General features: G+C 35.7%; 1 pseudogene; it reads left to right on the plus strand.

Annotated features, from left to right (window-relative positions):
• The first annotated feature begins 9,187 nt into the window (after positions 1-9,187).
• On the plus strand, positions 9,188-10,353 carry LOC131597687 (uncharacterized; annotated as a pseudogene).
• Positions 10,354-11,411: the final 1,058 nt, after the last annotated feature.

Raw genomic sequence — 11,411 nt, forward strand, 5'->3', positions numbered from 1 at the left:
GAGACCCACAAACACCAACCGATTACTGAATAGGGGAGGGGGAAGAGGAGACAAGAAGTTATTGGATTGCTACAATGTGCACCCAATGGCTTTACAAGGGTAGACAACTTGGGAAGAGATGGTGGCCCAGAATTGGCACATTAATTGCTTTACGTGGGAGATGGTGGTCCTACCAAGGTTAGTGATGTGGTTTTATAGGCATCACATCATCATTAGCATGCAGTAAGTTCTGCACAGTTTGTGCCATTGCTTGTAATGCATTTTCCATAGCAGCCTCATTTCTCCTAGCCATGAGTTGTATGTCCGATAAAAAATGGAAACCAAGGTTAATCATACATAACTGAGCCATAAGCACAAAATTTTCACACAACAACGACAACAAAACAACAACTTGGTCGGACAGACCGACCTGCTCTAATACCACTAATGTAACACCCCCTTTTGACACCGTACAAAATATAAAACAAAGATGGCAAACAACAGTTAATAACAAAAATAAGAGTTTAAAAAAAGGTCATCAAGGGTGCCAAAAGAGAGCGCTGCATTTTTAAAACCAAAATCATACAACACCTGCCCATAAAGCGATACATAACACAAACGGAAGAAAATTTATTCAAACCTCTCCATTCAACAAATGGAGTTTTTCAATTACATATTAAAAGCGGAATATCTTACAACTGAAACTGTTATTCAAAATAGCATTTATCATACAAAATAGCCATAAACAATATCACACATAAGTCATATACACAAATGACCAATGACGATCTCCCGACTACCCGTGTTACGTATCAAAGCGACCGACAAAACAACTGAAGAGCTACCTCTTCCAAAAGCCTCCGAGCGGCTAATCTGCACGATACCGTAAAAAACATATTCCAACAAAAGGGTGAGAATTCCAATCATATCATAGTTGCATAAATATATGTATACATATAACATTTATCATGCAATTGGCATTTCGCCCAAATATGTATGCTGAAACACAAAGCATATCATTCACAAAATCAATATGTCGCATAACAAGATATATTCGATTATCACAATCAAATGTATTTATCTATCAACAGTGCAATGCAAAGAAACCGACACAACAACTCGATGCAATGCATGAGGTAACTTTCATCATTTTCAATTCCATTACGTTTGGAATGGTACATCATTGCTTAAACCCTGTCGGGCATACCTCACAACCGATCTACGACCATCAAAGCAATAACTCATTCACGATATCTGAACATTGGGCTCATATTGGTCTTTCTACCGCGAAAGCTAAATAACAAATTGCTCAAACCCACTAGGTCACACGACTGTTCTACCACCATCGATGCAATAGCTCATTCATGCTATCTGAACGCTGGGCTAATTCATATGACATGGCAAGACTCATGACAAACATATGCACACATAATTCATCAAATGTGAATTATTCATTTCATCAACAAATGCACAACAAAAGAATTCATGCATTTTCACAATTCCACAACGAATTGTTTTCCTTTTCATCAACACGCACGTTAAATCAAAACATGCACATAACATATATTCTCTATGATTCACGTTGAAAGGCTACCCACAACATTTATCAAAGCATACATTGATATTCAAAATCAAACAATGTATTTTTCCATTAAAATGCCACAAACCAAAACCAAATGATCCAACACAATTACTAACAACATATAAATGCAATAAAAGCATCACATTTATATAGCAATCGACCAAACAACCAAAAGATACACCGATCACACGTTTCTAAACAGTAAAACCAAAGAAAAGTCAACGTATTCTAAAAAACACGATTAAATAAATTCATATATTTCCCTCCAAACCAATCCTCCTAGAAATAACATTTCATTAGCTTTCCCACGCTTCGAACGGGGACCAAGTCGGATTTACGTATCAAAAGTTATTGAATTTACAAGTTTTGCAAAATGCTGTCAAAACCAAAAAAAAACTGTTGTTTTATGTTACTGTCCAGCCACGAAAATAAACATAAAAACCTCATAAATCCATCATTTTTCATGAAACAAATTGTTATACAACATATATACATCATATAGCAACTATTAGGAATCTTAAAACATGATTTCAAACACAAAAGTTTTGGATTAAAATCATAAAATCTCAACATATCAAAAATGCAAAAGCTTGTGAAATCAACCAAATTCAATCAAACAAGCTTACCAAATCATGGCCTAACATGACTTGACTAAACTACATGATCTGTTTCGAATTTCAACCGTGAAAACATTGATTTCCACTCAATTTCTCATAAATTCAACAAAATAAAAAGATATATTTTTAAGCCACACAATTCAAAAAAACACATAGATATACTTACAGAAGTATAAAATAATTTAGATTCGCACCCTTACCCGACTAAATAATCGATCAGAAGTTGATTTGAATCAAAACTTAATATTTTCTCTTCTTTCTTCTTCCTTTTCTTTTCTTTCACATTTCTTTCCTTTCTTTTCTTTCTATTTCTTATCTTTCCATATTTCTTACTAACTCTTAGAAATAAATATCTCATGACATACTTCTAAAAATGCCCAAAATGCGCCTACTCTCAAATATCGCCCAAACGCCCTAAAAACGCGTTAAAAAATCAACAGCGATAAAAATACACCAGAAAATGATTCCTTTTATGCAGGTACGCTTGTCAGAACCATGGCAGGTAATCCCTTTGGTGTAGGTAAGCTTGTCAGAAGCATGACAAGTGATCCCTTGGTGCAAGTAAGTTTACTAGAACCATAGCAAATGATTCCTTTTACACATGTACGCTTGTCAGAACCATGGAAGGTAAATCCTTGGGTGTAGGTATGTTTGCTAGAACCATAGCAAATGATTCCTTTTATAAAGTTATGCTTTTCAGAACCATGGTAGGTAATTCCTTGGGTGTAGGTAAGCTTGTCAGAACCATGACAAGTGATCCCTTGGGTGTAGGTAAGCTTGTCAGAACCATGACAAGTGATCCCATTGGTGCAGGTAAGCTTGCTAGAACTATAGCAAGTGATCCTTTTGGTGCATGTAAGCTTGATAGAACCATAACGAGTGATCCTTTACTGCAGGTAAGCTTGCTAGAACTATAGCAAGTGATCCTTTTGGTGCAGGTAAGCTTGCTAGAACCATAGCAAGTGATCCTTTTGGTGCAGGTAAGCCTGTCAGAACCATGATAGGTAATCCCTTGGGTGCAGGTAAGCTTGTCATAACCATGGCAAGTGATCCCTTTCGTGTAGGTAAGCTTGTCAGAACCATGGCAAGTGATCCTTTTGGTGCAGGTAAAACTTGTTAGAACCATAACAAGTGATCCCTCTCTCATCCAAGATAACTACGAAAACTTACTAGAACAATAGTAAGTGGGTTACACCATCTGCGAAGACTTACTAGAACTATAGTAAGTGAGTTACACAAACTGCGAAGACTTACTAGAACTATAGTAAGTGGGTTATTTACAAACTGAAAAAGCTTGCTAGCACTATAGCAAGTTGGTTATCTTCTACACAACAACCTGCGAGCCCTCGCCATTCATAGCTACGTTTATTCATCACGTTAGTCCCTCGACAATGATCTCCTTCAAATCTTCATGCTAATTAATATCATCCCTGACAGCAAATATAGATTTATTTTCCCTGATCAGAGATGTTTATACGGAATGACTAATGCGCTTCAACCACATTGTGGTGCCCAAACATCATCCAACTAGCTCATGCATACATTGTTCATAATACATACATACATACATAACATACAAGATTCTCATTTATTTTGAGAATCTTATTACATAACACATGCATCATGACATTGCATAAAATTAATGTTGCCTTATCAGGTCATTCCATAATCAAAAGAATATTATCATCCAAGTACAGTACAAAGACGATCGCACCAACGATTCAATCTTAAGCCACAAATACAATTCTGATGCTGCATTCTGAGTCGTTCTTCAAAGATAATTCAGAAACAATCAAAGAACTTCTCATCCTTTCTAGAAACATTTCTAGGTAGTATTTTCTAAGACGTTTCATATCCTGTCTAGGAGCCATTCTAGGTAGTTTTTTCTAAGATGTTCATCAACCTTTCTAGGTATTCTTCTCTAAGACGTTTATCATCCTTTCTAGGTACCTTTCTAGGTAGTCTTTTCTAAGACGTTCATCGACCTTTCTAGGCAGTCTTTTCTAAGACGTTTCTTATCCTTTCTAGGAACCTTTCTAGGTTAGTATTGTTTAAGGCATTTCATATCCTTTCTCAGAGCCTTTCTAGGTGAGCCTTGTTCAAGACGTATCTCAGCCTTTCTAGGTAATCTCCCTTAAAACATTTATCCAATCCTTTCTAAGACATCTCTTGGCCTTTTAGGGAGATTTTTAGTTAGTCTTCTCTAAGAGATTTCTTCCCGAGCTTTGTTTAAAGCCTAAACTTTTTACATCAGTCATTGATATACCCTATGCAGGAATCTCTTCAGGTAGTCTTATATAAGACATTACTTCATATCTCCTAAGATACAAACAATGCATATGATCCAAGTCTTAAAAGCATATGCTTTATACAAAGCATCTTGTCAAACAACTGGATGGCATCTTTAAGCCCATCTCCAACATTTCTTCATGCACCAGCAAGCGCAAATTTCTGGGTATTCTAGTGTTCCATCCTCTTCCACCTTCAGATTCCGACAAGCACACAAGCCGATCTACATCCCCAAGTTCATGAAGATTGAACAGGGGCAGCTGTCATACCCTAAAATTTGCCCATCTCATTTCATCTGCAAGGGTTCAAGGCTCGAGGGTTAACTCAAGTCACACTCTCCTAATCAAAGGCCTTCTGAACTATGGTTTTGCATTCTCCTAAGAAAATTGAGGAATCAAGGTCTCCAGTGGATTTCATATGGCTCATTATGTTTCAAACTATCTCCATGTTAAAAGTTAAGCTTCAATTCTAAGGATTGCTCATTCAACTGCATAGATGATCCACAATCGACAAATTTGACCAAAAAGTTAACTAGGGTCAAATTATAGTCAAAACTCCTGAATTTTGGTTAACATCAATGTTTTGAAGTATCATTCATAATTTGATCAAGGGTTGATCATGATTCATCAAGGAAAGCTTCAAGATCAACAAGATTCAAAAGTGGCTAAATTAGAGTTTTGGTCCAAGAAGTCAACTGCACTTTGATCAGCCATAACTTTCACATGGAATATCAGAAATTTCTCACTTAAAGCCTATTTTAATTGAAATTGGATTCCCTACAACTTTGTTTCTCACATTCCAAGGCCATAAATGCTTAATTTAAGAGATATGGTACAAATGATTTTAGGTCCTTTTCAAAAGTCAACCAATAGCAGTTTTTTGTCAAAGTCCATATCATCAAGATAAAATCTTCAAATGGGAAAAAGGTTCCAAAGTGGCTTATTGAAGACATCTTGAGGTTTCCAAAAAGTCCAAGAAATCTTCCATATCTTAAAAATTGAGGGAGATATGCCTTGGCAAATTTGGACATTTTTTGGGTGAAACATGTGAAGTAAATAAGGCCCAAATTGGATTTTTTTTGCCAAGAAGCCCAATCTTTTATGATCCAATCTTGGTCCTCAAGTCACTAAAGACATCCAATCTCAAGACCACGAATTTTTTATGAATATTTGATTTTATTTGGATTTTATTCATTCAAAAAAGGTGATTTAAATCAGATAAATAATGGAAAAATCAAAGATTTGATTGGGAATATATTTGTAACCAAATCCAATCATCATTTATGCCTCATAATCAACCAAATTTCGTGAAAATAGAAATTGTAAAGATTGGTATTAAATTGGAATAGAAATAGCAAGTTCACATGTTATTTTCAATCAAATATTTCTCCAATCAATCAAGGACTTTCTTTCCAAGTTTTAAACTCTAATTTATTCCCTATAAATACCATGACCTATTAGCAAAATTTCTCCAATCTATCAAGGACTTTCTTTCAAAGAGCAAAATTTTCACTCAAGAGCAAAAATTCGGTTTTGGAGTTTGGAAAGGTTTTAAAGCATTCTGAAGGTTGCAATACAATCCTTGAAGGTCCCTGAAGCTGCTTGGATCATCACACAGCATCAACACCCCCAGAATCATCTCCATTTAAGCCATGGTATGTCACTTACAATCTAAGGTCGAATACTGTGATTCACGCATCATACATGAATTTTGATTGCATATTATGGTTTGTGGTGATGTTTAGAATGATTCTGGGCAATTAATTCGTTGTTTGTGTGATTATACCGTAATTCACCATTGTTGGATCTTAGGGTTTTGTTTTAGGATTTTCCTCTACATGTGAAATTGCTTGGATTACGTAGGATTTTTCGATTAAAAATAATCAAAATAATTTTTAATCTAATATAATTTTATATGCACATGAAAGGTTTAATTCGTTAATTATTTTAATCAAACCAATTGATTACGATAATTAGCGACAAAATTAATTCTGTCGAACTAATTTAAATTAGGGTCGATTTGTTAATTATTTTAATCAAACCAATTGATTACGATGATTAATAATAAATTATTCACTTTTAATTAAAATAATATATTTAAATAGGGTAATTTGCTAAGGGTTTTAACCGATGCGATTGGTTACGATGATTAGTAATCCCTCCTTAATTCGTTAATTATTTTAATCAAACCTATTGATTACGATGATTAACGATAAATATTTTATTTAAAAACACATCAATTTGCTAACGGTTATAATCGAATCAATCGATTAAGATATTTAGTAATTCTTTATTAATTTGTTAATTATGTTGATCAAACCCATTGATCACCGCGATTAATGAAACATATAATAATCAGGGTTGTACGCCATAATTCATTAATTTCTTCCAAAACTGCGAATTTCAAAACTGCAAATTTCAAAACTACGATAAGGTAATTTAGAATACCTTCAAACAACCTCATATTAATTCTAAGGCGTACAACCCTTCCCCAAACTACGTAGACTCTGATCCTCCCTAAGAGGTACGTAGGCACTTGGTAACAAGGCGAGTCCCCTTCTCTAAAACCCCAATGAGGTTTTAAATCTCACTTTTCAGCCTATTCATTTTCTTAGCTATAAACCTCAAACCCTTCCACAATACTCTTACAAACCTTAAACTTAAAACCTTAGGAAAGGGTTAAGGGTGCCTAACACCTTCCCTTGACCTGATTATAATAACTTACCTAGAATTTTCTAAAATTTCATAGGGTTTCCTATTCGCCTTGGCAGAATAGGTGGCGACTCTAAATCTTTAACTTTTAGAGCAGGTTGCTATAGGAGGTTTTATGGCGGAGGTAGCCGACTGTGGTGAGGAGGCCAGAGCCTCGGTTTGGCAGGAAGGTAGCTGGAACTCGTGAAGCGTGTTTGAGTGTATTTAGAGGGGGCAGGATAAGCTAAGGAGTGAGGTGGGGGAGTTGCGAGAAAGGTTCATGTCTTGCTGGTTTCAAAAGCAGGGGGCTATGAATGAGGACCTGGCACACTTAGATGATTCTCCGTCTTCATCGAGAGGGTAGGCACCAGTTAGACATGTGGACCCATGAGTTGTTGTGAGTAGGGGGTGATCGAGTTGTGAGGAGTCCTTGTTTCTTGTTGGCTTATGTTGACATTATGTTTGTGACTTTATGTTTTAGCGTTTGTTGATTTTAGCATCTAGATATTATGGATGTTCACTTGGATGTTTGATTTTAATTTTTGATTCATGATTTGGTGGTATCATAAACCTTGGTGCGTGACTGTTTTCATTTATTATGTTATTGTTATTTCCATGCATTACTAGATGGCTTTCGGGGTGTGTTGTTAGTTGGCTTTCGGGGTGGGTTGTTAGTTCACTCATAAAAATAAATCTAAATTTTGATTACAAATTATTAAATATCTTGAAAAAATCTTTCCAACGACTATTTAAACATTAAAAATGAATAAAGAACGAATCGAGAAACTTAGTTTTAAAGAGGGAGTCCCGACAGTCCTGACCACTGTCGATACCCTTGTAGGGACCCCATCGGTCTCGACAGATGCCGAAACAGCAACCATTATGCTTAACTCCAACACTTCTAAACTCATTTTTAACACATTGTTTAGGTAGTAGGAGATATGAATCAACCCAAAACAACAACATAAACATATCTTACACAAGCCTACACATACATTACTCATAAGGCATAAAATATAGTGAAATTATATGCAAAAATAATCAAAAGAGGTTTCTAAGTGTGAGACTTTACTCACCTCAAGCACAAGCAAGCCACACATTATCCACACTCAAACACCTTCCAAGAATCCCCTCTGTTTATCGATTCTTATTGAGTTACAAACATTTATTAGGTGAAGTTTAGTTGATTACCATCTAATTAGTTTAACTCTACTCAATTCATGAACCCAATTTTAATCATCTTCTTTAATACCAAAATTAAGGTCTAACCTTAACATTAAATTATTCAATAACGTTAAAAAGAGTTATCCTAACATTCTAGTCCCATTTTAAATCTATTTCTAGGCTTAGAAGTTAATAATCACGTTTTAGGGTTTTTGAACACAAAAATGAAATAGAAAGATTGAAGACGAGGTGGATACCTTCTCGAAGATCTGGACAAGGGGAACAACTTTTCCTTCTAGCACGAATCTAATTTGCATGTGGAAGAAGGTGAAAAATGTGAAAGAATAGTTGAGTAGGAAAAGTTATGGAGGGTTGTGTTAGGCTTTCGACAGCCAACGTAAAACTTTTTCGAAAACTTTATCGATTCCTATTCAGTTACAAACATTTATTAGGTGAAGTTTAGTTTATTACCATCTAATTAGTTTAACTCTACTCAAATCATGAACCCAATTTTAGTCATCTTCTTTAATACCAAAATTAAGGTCTAACCTTAATATTAAACTATTCAATAACGTTAAAATGAGTTATCCTAACATTCTAGTCCCATTTTAAATCTATTTCTAGGCTTAAAAGTTAATAATCACGTTTTAGGGTTTTTGAACACAAAAATGAAATAGAAAGATTGAAGACGAGGTGGATACCTTCTCGAAGATCTCGACGAGGGGAACAACTTTTCCTTTTAGCACAAATCCAATTTCCATGTTGAAGAAGGTGAAAAATGTGAAAGAATAGTTGAGTAGGAAAAGTTATGGAGGGTTGTGTTAGGCTTTCGACAGCCAACGAAAAATTTGTCGAATCTCTATGACATGGATCAACTACGTAATAATGTGAATTCTAAGTCGTTTCCCGGAAGTAACGCGCTGCATGGCTCGAGTACAGTGTCAAAAGAGAAAGGATTGCTGCATCACCACCCCGATGTAGTGAAAAGTAAGCAAGGGTTCCCACATTTTCGTGATCGGGTGTGGGTAAAGAAGCAAGTTCATGAAGGGAGGATTCCCTTTGGTACGTGGAATATAGGCACACTTATTGGAAAATCTATGGAAATAGTGGACGTTATGGTTAGGAGGAATGTCAATTTTATGTGCCTACAAGAAACTAAGTGGGCAGGTGAAAAAGTGAGAGAATTAGACAACTCGAGATTTAAGATGTGGTATATTGGAAAAATCAGATCAAGAAATAGGGTGGGGATTATTGTGGATAAGAAGTGGAAGAAGGATGTTGTGGATGTAAGAAGAGTAAGAGATCCTATCATAGTCTTGAAATTTGTAGTGGGACAAGACACCTTTAATGTTATTAGTGGGTACACACCTCAGATTGGGTTAGCATAACACTTTAAGGTAAAATTTTGGGAGGATTTAGAAGGGGTACTTCAGGATATACCACAAGGAGAGAATATTTTACTAGGAGGGGATCTCAATGGACATGTAGGTAGCGTGGCTAGAGGTTTTGAGGGTGTACATAGGGGTATTAGCCTAGGGGAGGTAATGCGGAGGGTAAATCCATCTTGGAGTTTTCGACAACTTTAGATCTTTCTATAGCCAATACACGGTTTAGGAAAAGAGAGGAACATTTTATCACTTATAAAAGTAAAGGGACATGTTCTCAGATAGATTTCTTTCTTATCAGGAAGTCTGATATGAAGTATTGCTTGAACTGTAAAGTTATCCTGGGAGAGAGCTTGACTACCCAACATAGAGTTTTGGTTATGGACGTAAGAATTAGAGATAGGGTCAAGAGAAGAAGTCTTATGGTAGCACCAAGGATCAAATGGTGGAATTTGAAGGGAAAGAAACAAGGAATTTTCCAACAAAAGATATGGGAGGGATGGTTTGGACAATCACAAGGAAGTGCAGATGATATGTGGAACGAGATGGCCCAAGATATTATAAAAGTGGCTAAAGAGGCGTTGGGTGAATCTAGAGGTTTTGGACCTAGGGGTAAAGAATCGTGGTGGTGGAATGAAAGTGTCTAGAGTAAAGTTAAAATAAAAAAGGAACGTTTTAAAAAGTGGTCTAGGTGTAGAAATTCGGAAACTTGGGATAAGTATAAGATAGCTAGAAATGAAACTAAAAAGGCGGTGAGTGAAGCAAGAACCTAAGATTTTGATGGACTATACCAGTCTTTAGGAACCAAGGAGGGAAAAAGATCTATATATAGGCTGGATAAGGGTAGAGAAAGACAAACTAGAGATTTGGATCAAGTAAAGTGTGTTAAGGATGAAGAAGGCAAAGTCTTAGTGCAAGAAAAAGATATTAAGGATAGGTGGAAGGCGTATTTCCACAACTTATTTAATGATAGATATGGGTATGACTCTAGCAGACTAGACATAAGAGAAGAGGACTGGAACTATAGGTACTATCGTCGGATTTAGAGAATTTTACATCTTTCTTTGTGCTGCAATAGTTAGAGACAAGCATACACATACACATATATGAAGGAAAGAAAAAAACTTAGAAAGGGGGGTTTGAATAAGTGTAGCTTTAAAACTTCTAAGATAAAAACAATTTGCACAATGATTTTTATCCTGGTTCGTTGTTAACTAAACTACTCCAGTCCACCCCCTTGGAGTGATTTACCTCACCTGAGGATTTAATCCACTAATCACACTTGATTACATTGGTTTTCCACTTAGAAATACTCTAAGTCTTCTAGAATATCCTGATCACAACCTGATCACTCTAGGAACAAACTGCTTAGACAACTTCTAAGACTTGCTAGACTATACTGATCAACAACCTGATCACTCTAATCCTTTACAAATTAATGTAAACAAATTCTAAGAGTATTACAATGCTTCTTAAAAGCTATAATCACAACTGTGATATTTCTCTTAAAGTTTAAGCTTAATCTCACTAATATATTACAACAGCAATGTAGTGAGCTTGATGATGAAGTTTGAGAGCTTTTGAATTTGACAGCGTTTCTGTATTATGCACAAGTGTCGTGTTGAGCTTCTCATCAGAACTTCATATATATAGGCACTTGAGAAGATGACCGTTGGGAGCATTTAATGCTTTGCGTAATCCTTAC

The sequence above is a fragment of the Vicia villosa genome, linkage group LG4 (assembly GCF_029867415.1).
Source record: "Vicia villosa cultivar HV-30 ecotype Madison, WI linkage group LG4, Vvil1.0, whole genome shotgun sequence".
Lineage (NCBI taxonomy): Eukaryota > Viridiplantae > Streptophyta > Magnoliopsida > Fabales > Fabaceae > Vicia > Vicia villosa.